General features: G+C 55.8%; 1 pseudogene; it reads left to right on the top strand.

The window, feature by feature from the left end:
* The first annotated feature begins 1353 nt into the window (after positions 1–1353).
* On the top strand, positions 1354–12179 carry LOC148592133 (antigen WC1.1-like; annotated as a pseudogene).
* The last annotated feature ends 6498 nt before the right edge of the window (positions 12180–18677 follow it).

Raw genomic sequence — 18677 nt, 5'->3', positions numbered from 1 at the left:
AATATCCAAGACATGGGCCTTCTGGGAAGGGAAGGCGAAGGAGTTAAATGCAGAGTGCACTGGAGAGGGTGAGGACAGCATCCCCTGGAAGGGTAGCATAACAAAGTAATGTGGAAAAAAAAATACACAGTAATATTTGAAGCAGTTCATAAAATGTCCAAACATATCTCAATAAAAAAGCACTCATTTTGTAAAAAAAAAAAAAAAAAAAAAAAGAAAAAGTAAAATACCTAACCATAAGGTTAGAGCCTTAAAGCCTAGAGGCATGGAACTGTATGAAGTTGTGCCACAGCAACAGGTGGGGAGAGATGCAGCATCACTGATGAGAAACTGCACTGCCCTTCTAGGACCTGCAGCCGGTACCCATGAGTGCAAAGGCACCAGGAACAGCCCCTGCAGCCCCATCCCTGGGAGCAGGTCCTGGAGCTGCCACAGTGGCTGCACGCAGTGACACTGCTTGGGGAACCAAGGCCAGAGAGAAACCACCGTCTTCCTGGTTCGGTCGCTGCTGCAGGGAGAGCGCGGCGCAGGCTGCCGAGGCCACGTGGGCTGTGGTTTGTGCACCTGCAGGCGAGGCTTTGATCTGCCGATCAGCCCTGGCAAGGGAATAACGGGCTCCTGGGTGAACACCCTGAGAGCTGGGGGGCTCTGAGCGCCTGGGCTGCCCTGTCTGCTGTCAGAGGGGTGAAATGTCCCAGTTCCCTGCTCCTGGCCAAGGCACCAGCACCAGGCTGTCCAAGAAGGGGTGGAGAGACTGCACTCACAGGATGTATCTCTGGCCGTGGCTAAGAGACCTTTCACTGCTGCTGCTCCCAGCACAGCGGGGCTGTAGCAGGATCAGGGGCTGTTCCTCTTTCCTTCCCTTCCAGACACAGCCCATCCCAGGGACAATCCCAGCTCCACAGTTCTCACAGTGTGGGGAAAGCTGGACACTTGCACCTTGGGCACTCGGGCAAACACAGCATGTGAGATCCCCAAAGTTCCCAGTCACCCAAGCGGAATACAAAGTATGAGAGACCCATTTCCCACCGTGGTCTGCCCTGTTCCACTGGGATGGGCCCCATGATGATGCCCCAGAGCAGTGACCAGGACATCCGCAGTGGAGCCGTGCTGCATATATGGTCATGAACGGCGCTCGAGAAGTTCATTGGAGGGCTGGGCTGTGACAGAAGGGAGATAACCCCCGATAACATCTAAAATGGTGCCTGCTGCTTCGATTGGCTCATCCGGGAGCTGGGCCAGCACCTGCAGATATATATTGGCCTCCCATCTTTGTTGTCCTGCCCAAGTCCCCTGGATCTATGGCAGAGAGAGGGTGCATCAGGGCAGTGCCATCAGGGCAGGAGGCTGCGGATGGAGGCAAAAGGGCTCTGCATCTCTAGGGTGCTGTGGCTGCTTGTCTGGGTGCAGCTGTGCTGGGGTAAGTGCTGGGTAAGTGTGGGGTAAGAGTGAGCTCTTCCTTGTAATTGAGGAGGGAATGAGGATTGGGACGGAAGATGGGGATCATCTCAATGCTCCCTGGGGACCCATAAAGCCCTGCAGGTGGTGGGTGCATTTGAGTGGTACCCATGGTGGATCGGGGTAAAGGAAATGGGTCCCTGGGCATCCCAAGAGTGCAGAGGGGAGATGTCTCACACCCCAGGGGCTGGGACTCAGCCCTGGGACCCTACACAGTCACTGTGCTGGGGTCAGTGCCCTCCTAACCGGCCCCATGTCTGTGTTTGAAGGTGCTGCAGAGGTGAGGCTGGAGGATGGAGACAGCCGCTGTGCTGGGAGAGTGGAGGTGAAACACCAGGGCCAGTGGGGGACCGTGTGTGGTGATATTCTCTGGGACATGGAAGATGCTGCTGTAGTTTGTAAGCAGCTTGGCTGTGGATTTGCTGTCCGTGTCCCTCTGTACGGATATTTTGGGCCAGGATCTGGCCAGATTTGGCTGCACTATGTAAGATGTCAAGGCACCGAGACTGCCTTGTCTGAGTGCACACATGGTGGTTGGGGTAGCCGCTACTGCAATCATGCTTGGGACGCCGGAGTTGTTTGTTCAGGTAAGGAGTCATCCAGTTCCTCACCTCTGGAGTGGGGACCGGGATCAGGGGACTAACCAGGCTGTGCCTTGAAGGAGCAGTGCGTGGGTACCAGCTCAGACCCTGACATTGCCACTTTCACTGTACTACTGCAGCTGCTGCTATCCCTGGGGAAAGTCCCAGGTGAGCCCACCACGGGGTGCACAGACCCCATCAGAATCCTGGGGGCTCAGCCCACCCTCGGATGGTGCCTCAGGCTGAGAAATGAATCCCCCACCCTGTCCTACAGGTTCTAGGTCTCCATCAATCTGCTCAGGTTCTGCCAGGATATTCCTGGCAGTGCTGGGTGTCCCTGTGCCCCAGACTTCAGGATGACTTGCTCGGCAGCCCATGGCTAGGGGAATGGTACAAGATGTCTGAGGCTCCTGCAGTCATTTTCCTCACAGACAGGAGTGCCTTGGCTGACCCAAAGGGGCTTTTCAGAGGGGACAAGAGCAGGGCCTGGGGCAGAGAAGCAGGGGGATGAGCAGGGCACCCCTTGTCCAGGGCCACCCCGCAAGGACCAGCCCCCCACAAGCTCTGGGTTGGTGTCTGTGGGACCGCTCTCTGCTCCCTCCCACGTCACCACAGGCTCAGGCTGGTTCTGCTGGGTCCCTGTCACTGACCCCTCCAACAGCACAGGACACCCTGGGAACAGGGAACATTTTGGGCTGTTCCAAGGCAATTCCCCAGGCTGTCTGTGAGCTCTGCAGGGCTGAACAGGCTGCAGCAACCGTTAGGGCTGCAGTGCTGGGGATCCGTGCCGGGCAGTGGGGCAGGCTGTGGGGCAGCAGCATTTCCCTGAGCAGTGCCTGTGGCTATGGGTATGTGATTGAGACAAGCTCCAGAGCACTGTGTGGGTGTGAGAGGAGGTGCAGGGGTCTTGAAGGGTTTGTGTCATCAGAACCTACTGAGAGCTGCTGTTTGACGTTAATGGGATCCTTTGGATGTGGCTGCCATGGTATGTAACTGCCAGAAGCTTGAGGAAACTCCCTGTCATTGTGGGGTATTTAATTTTTTTTTCCCCAGGATTTGTTCGGCTGGTTGGAGGAAACAGCCCCTGTTCAGGACGTGTGGAGATCAGAGATGCAGACCAGTGGAAAACAGTCTGTGACTCACACTTTGATGTGAAAGCTGCTGGCGTGATCTGCAGGGACTTGCAGTGTGGTGCTGCCCTGTCTGTCCGTGGGGGAGCTCACTTTGGAGAGGGGGTCGGTCCCATTTGGGATGGAGAGCTGCAGTGTGTGGGGAATGAGCCCTTCCTCTCCTCCTGCCCCAGGAGGTCCCTCAGCAACCAGACCTGCAGCCATGCCAACCACGCTGGTGTCACCTGCACACGTGAGCATTCGGGGAGGAGGTGTGAAATGCCACTCACAAGCTATATGCTAAGAGATAGGGGAGCAGGAAAGTGACCATGCTGAGCATGGTGTGAGTGCGGGAGGGATGGAGTTGTTGTCTGCAGTCCTGCAGTGCTGGAAGCAAAGGAAATTGTATCTCTGTGGCATTTCTATCTTGGGATGATGAGCTAGAGCACAAAGTGATCCTCTCTAAAGACCCTCACTTCCTTTTGTAATATATCCAGGATTCAGGCTGGTGAATGGCAGCACGGCATGTTCCGGGCAAGTGGAGATCGAGGTGGAGGGAACCTGGGGAACCCTCTGTGACTCTGGCTGGGACATCTCCGACGCTCATGTTCTCTGCCATCAACTCAATTGTGGATTTGCTGAGTCCATTCCTGCAGGAGGGCACTTTGGGAGAGGAACAGGCCCTGTCTGGAGAGACACTTTCCACTGTAATGGGACTGAATCCCATTTGGGACAGTGCCCTGTGACTGCTCTTGGGCTGTCCCCATGCTCACCTGACAATATTGCTGGTGTTTTTTGCTCAGGTGAGTTCAGGGAAAATGGATTAACTCATTTTGCCCCTTTTGTGTGACTTGGAAACACAAAGCAGGGGAGCCCCTGGCAGTGACAAACTGAATTTTCTGCTGGAGAAACTATGGGTTCCCATGGAGGGATTCAGAGAGCTTTGCCTGCTCCTGCAGAGCGCGTTTTCTTGGGGGAGATGAGAGCTGAGCAGGGAGCCGGCGTCTCTGCTGCTCCAGGGCATCTGGTTCAGGCCTTGGGGCCACCACCAGGTCTGGGCTCCTCTGTTCTCTCCTGGGGCACAGGCCAAGGAGGGAACTGCGGGACACAGCTCCACTCCCTGCAGGTGCGAAAGATCCTCTGCTCCCTCCTGCAGCCCATACCCCCATCCCAGACCATAACCTGGTCCAATAGCCTGCGGGGACTGGACCGTGAGTGCGCCCAGCAGGAGCAATTCCTGAGGCTGAGCAGCACCTTGGGGCTGGGATTTGCCCTTGCTCCTTGTCAGTATGAACCTCAAACTTGTCCTGTTTTGTAAAGAAGGCCCTCATCCCTCTGCTTCTTGCTAAGGACACAAGCTCCATATCCCAGATCCACAGGGATGTAGAAGGGCAGAGCTGTCCCAGCAGGAGCCAGTCCCAGCTTGAAGATGGAGCAAGGCTACTGCTCACCCTGTCACCCAGGCCTCGTACAGGCCACTACTTCCTGCTGCTGAAGCTGCTCCAGATTCATCCATAAGGACATATCTGGTGGCTCAGGGATTTGGCTTGACCTCCAATGCTTTCCCATTTCCATCACTGAGATGATATTAGAGCTCAGCAAGTTTTAGGGCCTGGAAAACAAAATCCCTTGGAGCACTCCCATCCTTGAGCTCCTCACTGTGAGCTGGATATGGATAGGTGAACTCCAGGATGTCCAAGGGCATGAGAAAGGGAATCAAGGCAGCATGCAGGACATTTCCCCTCTCTCCAAGCAGGACTCTCTGGATCCCTGCGTCTGGTTGGTGGAGGGAGCCGCTGTGATGGGCGAGTGGAGATGCCCCTGAATGGGACATGGGTCCGAGTCCTGGATGACCAGTGGGACCTGAACGATGCCAGCGTGGTGTGTCGGCAGCTCCAGTGCGGAGAGGCAGAGCAAGCCTACAACCCGCCGAAGCCTGAGCGAGGGACAGGCCCCGTGGGGCCGAGAAGGGTCCAGTGTGTAGGGAAGGAGACTCGCCTGACCCTCTGCAACACCTCCCTGCCTGCGGCAGTGCCTGCAGGAATTGCCGAGGACGTGGGGGTGGTTTGCTCGGGTGAGTTGCTCTGACGATCCCCAATATGCTGTGCTCCCCAGGGCTGCGAGCCCCTCACAGCCGGGTTTCTCCTGGGTGCAGGGAGCCGGCTGGTCCGGCTGGTGCACAGGGCAGGGCGCTGCGCTGGGAGAGTGGAGATCTACTACAACGGCACGTGGGGGACCGTCTGTGACGACTCCTGGGACCTGCTGGACGCCACCGTTGTTTGCCGCCAGCTGGGCTGCGGGGTGGCTGTGAATTTCACCAGCTCTGCTCATTACGGGGAAGGCTCTGGGCACATCTGGCTGGATGACGTGAACTGCTCCGGGGATGAAGCTGCTCTCTGGGACTGCCCGGCCAGGCCCTGGGGGCAGCACAACTGCAGGCACAAAGAGGATGCAGGAGTCATCTGCTCAGGTCTGTGCGGGCAGCCGTGGTGGGAGCCTGGTGCTTCATGAGGAGGGGACGAGGGAGAAGCTGGACATGGTGGAACTGCCCCGACTGCCCTGAGCCCCCTTCCTGCCCGGTCCTGGGGACACCCATGCACAGTCCCCACAGACCTGCTCAGGGCTATAGGGAGAGCACAGGTGTCCCCACAGATCAGAGGGGAGGGTAGTGCTGCACATTGGATGCTTCTCTCTGTTCCCTTGGTAAAACAGTGCCTTGCTGGCAGTACCCTCTGACTATCTGAGCCCTGGGATGTCTAGAAGACTCCCTGCTTCTTGGTGGAGGCACGGGGGCACGTGGAGGGCAAGAAGGTGCTCAAGAGTAGTCAGGATGGATTTACCAAGGGGAAATCATGCTTGACTAATCTGATAGCCTTCTATGATGGAATGACCAGCTGGATAGACGAGGGGAGAGCGGTGGATGTTGTCTATCTCGACTTCAGCAAGGCTTTTGACACCATCCCTCACAATATCCTCCTGGGCAACCTCCAGCAATGTGGGATAGATGAGTGGACAGTGAGGTGGATTAGGAACTGGCTGGATGGCAGGGCCCAGAGAGTGGTGATCAGCGGTGCAGAGTCTAGTTGGAGGCCTGTAGCTAGCGGGGTCCCCCAGGGGTCAGTCCTTGGTCCAGTCCTGTTCAATTTATTCATCAATACCTGGATGAAGGCACGGAGTGCTCCCTCAGCAAGTTTGCTGATGATACGAAATTGGGAGGAGTAGCCGATACCCCAGAGGGCTGCGCTGCCATCCAGAGGGACCTGGACAGATTGGACAACTGGGCGGTGAAAAACCTCATGCAGTTCAACAAGGCCAAGTGCAAGGTCCTGCACCTGGGGAGGAATAACCCCAGGCACCAGTACAGGCTGGGGACTGACCTTCTGGAGAGCAGCTCTGCGGAGAAAGACCTGGGTGTCATGGTGGATGATAAGTTGACCATGAGGCAGCAGTGTGCCCTCGTGGCCAAGAAGGCCAATGGGATCCTGGGGTGCATTAAGAAGAGCGTCTCCAGCAGGTCGAGGGAGGGGATCCTGCCCCTCTACTCAGCCCTGGTGAGGCCACATCTGGAGTACTGTGTCCAGTTCTGGGCCCCACAGGACAAGAGGGATGTGGAACTGCTGGAGAGAGCCCAGCGCAGGGCTACAAGGATGATCAGGGGCCTGGAACATCTGCCCTATGAGGAGAGGCTGAGGGAGCTGGGCCTGTTCAGCCTGGAGAAGAGAAGGCTGAGAGGGGACCTGAGCAGTGTCTAGAAGTACCTCAAGGGAGGCAGTGAGGAGGATGGTACTAGCCTCTTTTCAGTGGTGGCCACTGATAGAACTAGAGGAAACGGCCAAAAACTAAGGCATCAAATGTTCCACAGAAACTTAAGGAAAAATTTATTGGCAATGAGGGTGACAGAGCGCTGGAACAGGCTGCCCAGAGAGGTTGTGGAGTCTCCTTCTCTGCAGATCTTCAAAACCCACTTGGACACAGTCCTGTGTCACATGCTCTAGGTGACCCTGCGTGTGCAGGGTGATTGGACTAGATGACCTCTAAAAGTCCCTTCCAACCTTAAGCAATCTATGATTCTTAGAATAATCCTCCCTATTCACGGATGCCATAGAATGCCCTAAGGAATTCTTGTTATGTTTATCTCTGCTCACTCCAGGACCAGCTTGTCCCCCCTAGCTTTGTGTTTTTCCTTCCAGAGTTTGTGGCCTTGAGGCTGGAGAACAGTGATGGCTGCTCTGGGCGCCTACAGGTTTTCTAAAACGGGTCATGGGGGAGTGTTTGCTCCAACTCAATGACTTCGAGCACCGTGTCTCTGGTGTGCAAACAGCTGGGCTGTGGAGATGGAGGATTCCTTGAAACAGACCTGCCATATAGGAAGGTATCTGGCCATACATGGCTGGATCATGTTGAGTGTGGGAAGAGGAACAGCTCCTTTTGGCAGTGCCCCTCTGATCCCTGGAACCCACAGTCCTGTGATGACCAACGAGAAGAGACCCACATCACCTGCAATGGTAATGCTGGAGCCATGTGGGCGCAAAGCTCACAGCAGGTCTTGCTCCCTGTTCAGCAAGGCACAATGTTGAGAAGGGGTCTGGAGTGGCTTTTACTTTCCATATGAGATCATTCTGCTGTCAGTGACACAAATACAACATATCCATGAGCAGTAGCTGCCTTGAGCTACCCCCATGGCCAAGGAGGGGAAGAGGCACATGCAGCCTCCACCTCACCTTGGTGAGCTCCTCTACTGCACCTTGGACACCTCTTGGAGGTGCCTGTTGATCTCTGTTGTGAATAGATGGGGCCCAGACAATCACCTTTTAGCTTGGGAAGTCCATGCAGAGCATTCCACTCATGGCCGTGGTTTGCTGAGGGAATGGGAAGGGGGAGAGAGAACGCGGTGCTGGTGGCTCAAGGTTATGTAGGAACCAGGCCGTGCGCAGGGCAGTGCTGGCACCAGAGCTCAGAAACAGCCTCCCCTGGGGACATGCTCCTGCTCCTCTGCTAACCAGGAAACCTCTTGGGGTGAGCAGCCAGGGTAACCCTGGAGTCCAGCACTGTTACACACTGCATTATCAGGGGGGTTCACCTTTGTCCACGAGCAGGGGGAGGTGCTGGGAGGTTCAAGCACAGCTCAGTCCTGATCCTGTCCACATGACCCCCATAAAGCAGCCCCTTCTTTCACTGTAGCGTTTCCTTCTACAGGGAGACGACCAGAAACCCCTCCAGCCCTAGCGGCAGAGTGCCCCAACTCTACGAGCTGCACAGGTAACTGCTGCTCCCTGTGCCCTTCTCACCTGGCCAGGCCCTCCCAACCACCCCAATGACACGGAGGGTTCTGTGTTTTCCAGAGATGGAGAAGATTCGTGTTGTGGGAGGAGAGGACGGCTGCTCGGGCAGAGTGGAGGTTTGGCACCACAGCGCCTGGGGGACAGTGTGTGACGACTCCTGGGACATGAAGGACGCTGAGGTGGCCTGCAGGCAGCTGGGCTGCGGCCCTGCCGTGTCTGCCCTGGGGGAGGCTGCGTTTGGGGAGGGGACGGGTTCCATCTGGCTGCAGCAAGTGAAGTGCAGAGGGACGGAGCGGTCTCTCTGGGAGTGCACGGTGCAGTGTGGCAACAGCGGTGCCTGCCAGCACAAGGAAGATGCTGCTGTGAATTGCACCGGTGAGTGGCAGTGCTTGGTCCCCTTGTTTGGGGACATGTTATCCCAGCTGGGCCCCCACAGGGCCCCAGACTCCAGAATAGGGATGTCCCTGCAGAAGTTGGGTGCCTGGTGCCAGGTGGGGAGCAGATGTTATGGGGCAGGGTGTCCTCATGCCTTTGCCTGTGGGGTTCTGCAGCCCCCTGAATGCCTGTCTTGGGCTGTCCATGCTGTCCTCCCCATGGCCCAGAGCAGAGAGCCCAGGGCCTGTCATGGGCACCCAGGGAAGGACTGTTCTGATGGCACTTGGAGGGGACATGCACAGGCACAGCCACATCTCTCTGCCTGCTCTGCAGCTGCACCCAGGATGACAACAGCAGCCCCACGAGCAGGTAACCCGCCCTCCTCCCTGGGTTGGGTCTCCCTGGGGCCAGGCTGTGACCTGCAGCCCGAGGGAAGGGGCCTGTACTGGGGTGCAGGGCCTCAGAGAGGAGGCCCAGGAGTGGGAGCGTTTGGCTTTGTGGAGGGCTGTGAGTCACCCAGCAGTGTGAGAGCTGCCCCACAAACCAGCACAGGCTCCCCCAGCCCTGCCATGTGCAATGGTTCGGGACTGGGGTGTCCCTGGGCCCCAGCATGCCCCAGGTGAGGTCCTGCCTCATCCATGTCACTGCCCATGCAGATCCCACCCAGAGACGTGTGGGGGGGGGGCGGGGGAGTCTCCGTGCCTGTTGTCATCTGCATCATCCTGGGGGCCCTGCTCTGCCTGCTCTTGGCCCTCCTAGCAGGGCAAGTGCGAAGAGCCAGGGCTCAGCACAGAGGTGGGTCCTTCCCCATCTGTACCAGGGTGGACGATGCCTCTTGACAGCCCTGTGGGGGCTGTGGGGTGTGTGTGAGGGCACAGAGGGTGGGGGTGCTACCTCCTGCTCTATTCCCTGTTCCTTCACTGTCTATTTGTGGGACACCCGCAAGCAGGAGCTGTGGGAGTGCTGATGCAGGAGGAGATGGTGATGGGGGAGGAGAGAAAAGGCAGCGAGGGGCTGGGGGAGATGGAAGCAGCAGGAGACGTCCAGGGATGCGGCTGGCTGCGCTCTGAACAGTGCTAGGGGGAGGCTGTGGGGCAGGAGCGGTGCCAAGAGGAGCTCAGGGCAGGGGGTCTCTCAGAGTGGCAGTCGGTCCCTGGGCTGCTCTCTCTGTCCTGCCCTGTTCACCCATGTCAGGGCAGGATCATTTTATGGACCAGCCTGGCAGAGAGTGGGAAGCTGCCTGGGGAGAGGAGCTATGGGAGCTGCTCCCTGGTCAGAGCAGGGACTGACCTGGGGCCAAAAGGGCCATTGGGGTCTGTGTCTGAAAAGAGAGCATGAGGTGACATTGCCCCAGACCATCTCCACAGGGGCGTTGCTGTCACTGGGGATCTGACCGTAATGCCTGGGCAGGGCAGTGGGTCTGGGCTGTGGGGTCAGCACTCGTTTGGCTAAGGTGGAAGGGCTGAGTGCCCACATCAGGGTCCTTCTCCTCTCTCCATGTGCCTGTGCTGATCCTGCCCATATCCTCAGCCTCCAGGAGGTCTCTGGAGCCCCTCTCTGAGGCCGTGTACCAGGAGATCGACTACAGCCAAGTGTGGGAGAAGCAGGCGAGGTTCGGTCCTCCAGGTCTGTGTGGTCGGTTCTGGGACAGAGCACATGGCAGGGCCCTTTCCACTGGCCCTAACCCACGATGGGACCATTGCAGCCCTCGGGCCAGTTGTCTCCTCAGTGCTGGGGTCACGGCTTCCTTCAGGAGAGCAGCCCAGTGCTGGGCTCAGGTGAGGAGCTTCCTCCCGACCTGCTCTGCCCATCCCAACCCGCGGGCACAGCTTCTCCCTGCCTGTCCTGCTGCCCCCATCGGTTGTACCTGTTGGGTAAGGGAAGGGGGTGGCCAGGGCTGCTCTGAAAGGCCCTTGAAGATGGGATTTGTCCCATGGGAGCAGGACAAGCCCTGGGCCGTCCTCCCCACGCAGTCCCTGCTAGGTGGGTCCCCATCCCCAGCAGGGCTGACAATTGACAGGGTCAGCAGGGCTCATCCCGATAACACTCGCTGCTCCTCTTGCCAGGTTCCTCTTCAGAGGGCTCCCTGACCAAGCTGCAGCTCGAGCCCAGGGACAGTGAGGAACATCCTGGGTCAGCACCAGGTAACAGGCAGGGAGGCAGAGGAAGGGTTGGTCTCTCCTCCCCATAGCTGTGTCACTGAGTGTCACCATTGGGATGGGGAGCAATTGCCTTCAGGAATGACTCTGGAGTCATGCAGTGTAGGCAAGCATTGGACATGCCCCACTGAGCTGGGTGCCTGAATGGGGCCTTTTTGGGCTTAACTTGTCCCTGCCTCCATCAGGCTCTGAGTTTGTCCCAGGGAATCCCCAGCCCCGGTGCAGACTCCAGCTCTGTTATCCCTGTGGCAGGGGGAGAGGGCACCCTGCTGCCTCACACGCACTCCCATAACCCTGGATCCAGGATGCTGGACCTTCTGTGGCCCTGCCAACACCCGTGTCTCTGCCCTGTGTTCCTTCATGTCCTTCTTTCCTCTGCTCTGTGGGAGGGCTCCTGTCATCACCAGCTCCTCTCTCGTTTCAGAGTTCCCTGTCCTGCCCACAGGTGACCCAGCGGATGGCTATGACGATGCCAGAGAAGTATCTGACCCTGGGGAGGATCTTGTTCCTGGCCAGCAAGACTGGGAAGTGCCCAGGGAAGCAGAGGATGGTGAATGGCTTGAGGAGGCACAGAGAGGTGAGGGGGGAAATGCAGCTGCTGGCTCCTGGGGTGCTGTCCCCAGTGCCAGGAGAGTGGCAGCAGCCTGAGAGCCCGGCCTCCCGGCATGGGGAGGGTACCTACCTCAGGAGTTTTCCTGGTGAGGAGACGGGGGTGGGATTAGGGGACTGAAGGTCTCAGGCAGTGAGAGACAGGGAGGAAGGGGATTCAGCCCAGGAGGGGCATGTGTGTGGGGCAGACTGCAATGCACTGGCCTTGCTGCTTCCAGTGGGGAACGGGCGCTGCTGGGGATGTGATGGAGCCCCCAGGGCAATCAGAGCAGCCCCATCCTTTCCTTTCACAGACACAGCGTATGATGATGCTGAAGGAGCATCCCTGGCACATCCTCATGAGGACACCAAGGCTGTGAGACTGGACCCTGGTGCCAGACTGTCCCTGAACCCAGGTCTGAGAGAGCCCATCACTGCCATGAGGTTGGGTGCAGCTGGGACAGAAGAGAGGTCTGTGCAGCTTGGAGAGTCATGAGTGACAAAGACTGCTCTCCCTTCTGCCACTAGTAGCAGAAAGAGCTGGACATTGCCTCTCTCATCTTTTCTCTACTTTTATCCCATGCATTGCTATTTGTTCTTATTAAAACCATGTGGGAGTTTGACCCAGAGATTGTGTTTCCCTCCCCAGATCTGGATGTCTCCCCAAAGCTGATCAGGGAAGGTGAAGCAGCACAAACCAGCAGTGGGTAAGGGGAACATCTTGGGAAGAGCAGGCTCTGAGACAGGCTGTGCTCCTGCAAGAGCTCGTGATCTCTGGGGTGTGGGAATAGTGATGAGTCCAGCTGGAGGATATTTCTGCTGGCAGGGACATAGAATCATAGAATTATTAAGGTTGGAAGGGACCTTGAGAGATCATCTAGCCCAACCCCCCTGCACACACAAAGTCACCTAGAGCACGTGGCACAGAATTGCGTTCAAGCGGGTTTTGAAGATCTCCAGAGAAAGAGATTCCACAACCTCTCTTGGCAACCTACTCCAGGGCTCTGTCACTCTGTCAAGAAATTTTTCCTTGAGTTTCTGTGGAACCTTTGGTGCTTCAGTTTGTGGCTGTTTCCTCTTGTCCTATCACTGGCCACCACTGGAAAGAGGCTGGCCCCATCCTCCTCACTCCCTCTTAAGGTGTTTATAGACACTGATCAGGTCCCCTCTCAGCCTTCTCTTCTTCAGGCTGAACAGGCCCAGCTCTCTCAGCCTTACAGTCAGTCTTAGACATTCCCATCCTGCAAACCTCATGCAGGGTTTCCAGCCATATGTGCCGGTCTGCAGAGTCCTATTATGTCCCTCTGGGCAGGATGGTCCAATCTCCTGCCCCAACCTGCTCTTTTCCAAAGGGCTCTTCCTGGGCTACCCTGGTCCCTGGGACAGTTGCCACCACAGAGCTGCAGCACAGAGCTGCACAGAGCCTCGAGTGCTGGGCTGGGGCCCCATAGCAGTGAGCCCGGAGGTGACTGTAGGCCCTGAACGCTAGCCCATATTTCCATGGCCAAGAGATGCCATGTCTACCCCTAAAGCAGGAGGCCATGGAGCTGAGACAGGATCCCTGTTCCTTGGCTGGGTTTTAGGCAGCTGCTCCCCAGTGCGAATGGGTGAAAGACCTCTCCTGTGGGAGCTGGGTAGGGAGGAGGGTTCGATGGTTGTCCTGCATGTGGCACCCAAACTGCCTCCCTCCTCCATTCAGGGGTCTCTGCAACTTGCTGACCCTTCCTGAGGGGATCCCAAACACTGACAGGCAGGTGAGGACTCAGGGCAAGCACCCAAAACCGTCCTCGTCCTTCACTCCGGCTCATTTGTTTCCTTGCGCTAATCTACTCAGAGAGCTGTTCCTGGAATAGTGAGAAAGGAGTCACACACATCTATTCCTGTATCTCTTTCTATATAATATATATAGATGAATATGTTCTGATGGTCTCCATGAAAACATCTTCCATCACAAAGATCTTCCCAGGATGGACTGGGCCTGTTTTTATTTTATCTCTCTCTGACTCATGTTCCTGTCTGAGAGTGTAGTGATGTATTTGCAGCTCAGAAGAGGGTTCTCTGTGCCAGACCTTTGGGAGAGTATATCCTTCAGGGGAGGGCTGAGCTCAGCCCCACATCTTCAGGGCCAGGACTGACACAGCCCCAGGGCTGGCTCAGTGAGTGCTCGCCCCACGGTGGAGGACCCCTTGGCCTGAGCAGAGCCAGCACCACTTGTCTCCACACAGACTGTGAAGAGCCCATGGAAGAAGAGCGTTCACAGAGTGAGACCCCATGGAGATGGGTCATGCACTTGGGTGGGGGGTGCAAACAAAAAACCCATCCCCACAGGAAACTGGTGGTTGTCTGGAAGCACTGAGGGGAAGGATCAGGATATGGCACTTGCTCACACTGCACTATGGCCCTGAGGGGTCCATCTCAGTCTTGGCCACAGCTCAGTGTGCACAGAGCCCGAGGGAAGAAGAGGTGAATGGGGATGCCTGGTGGAGGGCAAGATTGCTGCAGTGAAGGAGCTGAAGTACAGAGGTGTCTGCCTTAGAGTAGGATCCCATCTATGCCCCTGTGTCCCCCTGCCCTGGCACGTGGGAGGAAGAGCTGATCCGCTAGAGGGTAGGTAGGACAGGCTGGATCGATGGGTTGAAGCCAACAGTCTGAGGTTCAACAAGGCTAAGTGCCAGGACCTGCACTTTGGTCACATCAACCCCATGCAGTGCTACAGACTTGGGGCAGAGTGACAGGAGAGATGTGTGGCAGAAAAGGATTTGGGGGTGTCGGCTGACAGCAGGATGAATGTGATCCAGCAGTGTGCCCATGTGACCAAGGCGGCCAGCTGCATCCTGGCTTGTATCAGAACAGTGTAGCCAGCAGGACCAGAGGAGTGATCATCCTCCTGTACTCGGAGCTGGTAAGGCCGCAACTCAAACACAGTGTTCAGTTTTGGGCTCCTCACTGCAAGAAAGACATGGAGGTGCTGGAGCGTGTCCAAAGAAGGGCAACAAAGCTATGAAGGGGCTGGAGCACAGACTTTATGAGGAGCGGCTGAGGGAGCTGGGATTGTTTTGTCTGGAGAAGACTCAGGGGAGACCATATCGCTCCCTACAGCCACCAGAAAGTTGTAACGAGGCAAGGGCTGGTTTTTTCTCCAAAATACCTACCAACAGGACAACAGGAAACGGCCTCACATTGCACCAGGGGAGGTTCAGGTTAGGAATCACAGATATTGGGAAAAAATTCTGCGGGATTTCTGAAGGCTAGTGGCCATGTTGTGCAAGCCAGACCTCAGTGAAAGAACAAAGGGATTGCTGACTAAGGGATAAGGAAGTGGGCCAAGGTCAGAGGGAGTAAAAGAGCCGAGACAAACAAGTAGAGGGGGACAGTCGTTAACCATAAGGACGCGTGGACACTGCTAGTTAGCCTATCACACTGTATAGTTAGACGCATGGACGCGGGGTCTCAACCAATCATTGTAAAGAAGCGCTCTCATTATTGGGGAAGCCTTGCATATAAGGGCACTTGGAACCCTGAATAAACTGGCACTGCTTGATCATATTGATCGTGCCTGTGGTGTCCAAGACCCCCACGCCAACAAGTGGCGCCCGAACAGGGAGCCTCGTGCCGAAGACTTCCAGGAGAGCTTACCAGTGGCGGTATCCGAGAGTGTGGGAGGATCCAGCCGAAACAGGCGCTGCCCCGGCACCTGGAAAATTGCTGGCATAAAGACCAATTTGGAATCTCACCCAAGACAGGTGAGCGGCTGGGGAGGAGATGGGGTCCACGCTAAGCTCTGAGGAAGCAGCAGTGGTTAAGCTCCTCCAACATATCCTTTCTACAAGAGGACTAAAATATGATAAGGCCTTACTCGAGCCCACATGGGACCAGATCGGGACAGAATTGTGGGAAGAAGTGAGTAAGGGGTCAAAAGATGCTGTCAAATTAGCCACTGGGTGGCGGTTGGTGCGGCAGGTATTAAAGGAAATGAAGGCCGAACATGCTACTGCAATGGCGGTGCTTGCAGCTACTACATCACCGAGTTCAGAAAGTGGGCCGACGAAAGCGGCTACCTCCTCTCAGGAGGTGTTCATGGGCCCAGTGTTACCATCCGCGGAAGCGGGGGGGGCTTCCAAGCCCCGCCATCGCCCAAAGGACATCACAGGGCCGCTGCCGGATCATGAGCCTCCTGAACCTGCAAGCAGTGTACCTGTAGGACCCACAGGTCCTGTGGCCCGTGCGCCGGGTCTAGTGAGGGAGGAAGAGAGGTCGGCTGCATTGACCTACTCCCTTTTTCTTGCCCTCTTCTCCAGCATCTCCAACATCCCCGCGCCGAGAGCGAAAATGAGCCATGGCAGCCTTTGCAAGCACTTCAGGACCAGGACCGCCATGCCACCGAAAACCGCTGGTGTTTGGAGATCCATCGCTAACCCCCCATGCCTGCACCTCCGCCTGCTACACCATCTATGCTCCGGCTTCCAGACCCCCCCGTCGCGCCTGAAGAATGGCCCAGCTGGGTGCAGGACTTGTTGGATCACCTTGAAAAATTAGAGAAGCAGGCTGGGGAAGAAAAGGCGAATGAGATCAAGGAGACTTATGTTGCCGAGGGCTTGACAACAGCCAGGGGGGAGGTGCAGGGGAATTTGATCCGTCTTTTAAAGTGGGGGTTGGAGAATTGTAATGCTTTAAGTGAGGACAGAAACCGTTATTAGGGCTATTATTTCTGTTTGCTATGTTCGTCCCTACTATGTGTTGTATCCTTTGTATATTGATGCTGACACGAGGTATGGTTGAAAGCTGGAAATTTGCATGATCCGTAGAGTGATAAAACTGTTGTGCGAAATAGAATCCAGATCTTGAGAAAGAAGATGTTTGCCTGCCCAGGCTGAGCGATAAGGAGCGCGGAGGCGACTGCTCTGCCAGGCTCACAGCTGACCTCCTCCAAAAGCAGTTGAAGGTGGCTACTCGACTGGACTTGTAGCCAACATAACTGCAAACATCCCCTAAATTAGTTTGAAGGTCAAACACCTGAGAGGGAGGAAGATGAGGAAGACAGGACCCTCAGACTGACGGCTGGGACCCCTAACTGTTATGAGCACCTGTGCACCCAGGAGGAAAGGTTATGTGACTGAAGGCGGAGTTTGTCCGCCCCCCGGTCTGCCTGCTGGCACATACTGGCCCTACGTGGCAGGATGCACCGGGCATAAACAGACAGTGCAGAGAGAAAGGCGGGGGGTGAGACTCCTAACACTGAGGCCTGTGTTGTCTCCACGGGGATGCCCGCCAAGTTAGCAGCCTATCAGCAACCCTCTAATCCGCCAACTCGAGAGAATGGTCAGTCTCAGTGTCCTGCCGACAAGTATTACCTCAAGAGTAATTATTCATACTTTGCTTCTTTAATGTGCTTTGAAATTTTTTGAGATTACCCCAGGATAGCCTAGTCCCTCTGATGGTCAAACACAGGGCTGGGCTAAAGGGAGCCCTGACAGAAGTAAAGTCGGGTCCGTGTAAGTTCATGCTGAGAGACTGGAACACGGGAAACTGGACGGGACCCTTGGACTTGGTAACCTGGGGAAAAGGGTATGCTTGTGTCATTACAGATACTGGAACCAGATGGGTACCAGCAAAAATGGGTGAGACCTTGGCTGGAAGCAAACTCGCATACATCAAATGTAGCAGGCAAGCAGCCGGTACCCTAGCTGTGGAAAGTGTGAGCCTGCAGAAGAACAACATGGGAAGAAGTGTTACTGTTATTATTAGCTGTATATTGTGGCTTTTGGGAGGTAATGTTGCTTTTAACGCTGTTATAGAAGCTGATGCTACTTTTAACACTAATGGATATGTTATGCTTCTTAGGCGTATTGTTAATTATACCCAAATCAAGAGCTGTTGGCTTTGTGGCACAGCAGATCAATTTGATGCACTGGTGTTAGGTATTCCTCTAAGCTATTCCTCTTAGGTATTCCTACAAGACCACTCTAAGGCAATCCACCAGCAGATTCAGCAGTTGATGGATCACACCCAGAAGATACAAAAGGACGTGGGTTTCTTTGGACTGGATGGGTTAACAGATCTGTTGGGTATTGGTGGGTGGCTCAAATCTTTGTTTAAGACGGGATTAATGCTTTTGATTGTTATGCTTTTTGTCCTGTGCTTATTTAGCTGTGCTTTCAAATGTGCTAAACGAATGTTATTTTCTACTACCGATCAGGCCTGGCTTGTGCAAAAGAAAAAAGGGGGAATTACAGAAGAATGGTTAAACGATCGGGGTCTCAATATGGTTACAGGCGGCCTGCACAACCCAGGCCTTGATGAGAGTCTCAGTGAAAGAACAAAGAGACTGCTGACCAGAGGATAAGAAAGTAGGACAAGGTCAGAGGGAATAAAGAGCTGCTGAACTAAACGGATGAGCTAAACAAGTAAGGGGGGCTGTAAGGGTCTTAGTTACATCATTGTCTACCAATTAGGAGCCTTTGTAGTTACATCACTAATTACCAGAATCATATAAATGTACTACATGCAACCTAATAAATGAGGCAAGATCTAAACTCATATTGAGTGTGTGTCTTGTAACCTCGGTTCAGCTCCGGAAGACCCGCGCAGGTCCCAACAGCTCCCCTCATGCAGCCTCTGGTGACACGCGCTGAGGTCACACTGGCTTGTGCTGCATCACAAGGAGGTGACCCCAGTGACCGGCAGGGCCCCGTCACTTCCCTGCCAGGCACGCGTGCTGCTGGTCACTGCTCGCCGTGCTGTGCTCCACTGCTGCCCTTTGGAGCTTCTCGGTGACGAGGAGCGCACACAGGAGGCAGTGGGAGTGCTCAGGGAAGCTCTCCCTCACGGGCTGAGAACAAGGGGCTCGTTGGAGAGAGAGGAGGCCTTGGCGAGGTCGTGGGAAGAGAATTCTTCATCCCTGCTCGACCGGCGAGCCAAGGACAGCGGGGAAGCCAAGATGGAGGGCTTCTGGACTAAGACCATTGGTCCGGAGCACTCATTTCTATTCCCCGTGCTCCTGCAGCTCTCCACTGAGGGTAAGGGTTTGAGGGCTGCTTTGCCAGGTGCCGCAGATCCTGTTAGGGGTCAAAGCAGCTGTGGCCCCGGGGCTGTAGCCTGCGGAGGGCTGGGGCCTGTTGGGAGGGC

Source organism: Tinamus guttatus, unplaced genomic scaffold, assembly GCF_059628265.1.
Source record: "Tinamus guttatus ecotype Peru unplaced genomic scaffold, ASM5962826v1 Tinamus_guttatus_pri_ptg000634l, whole genome shotgun sequence".
Classification (NCBI taxonomy): Eukaryota; Metazoa; Chordata; class Aves; order Tinamiformes; family Tinamidae; genus Tinamus; species Tinamus guttatus.
This window is presented reverse-complemented; position numbering and strand designations above follow the sequence as displayed.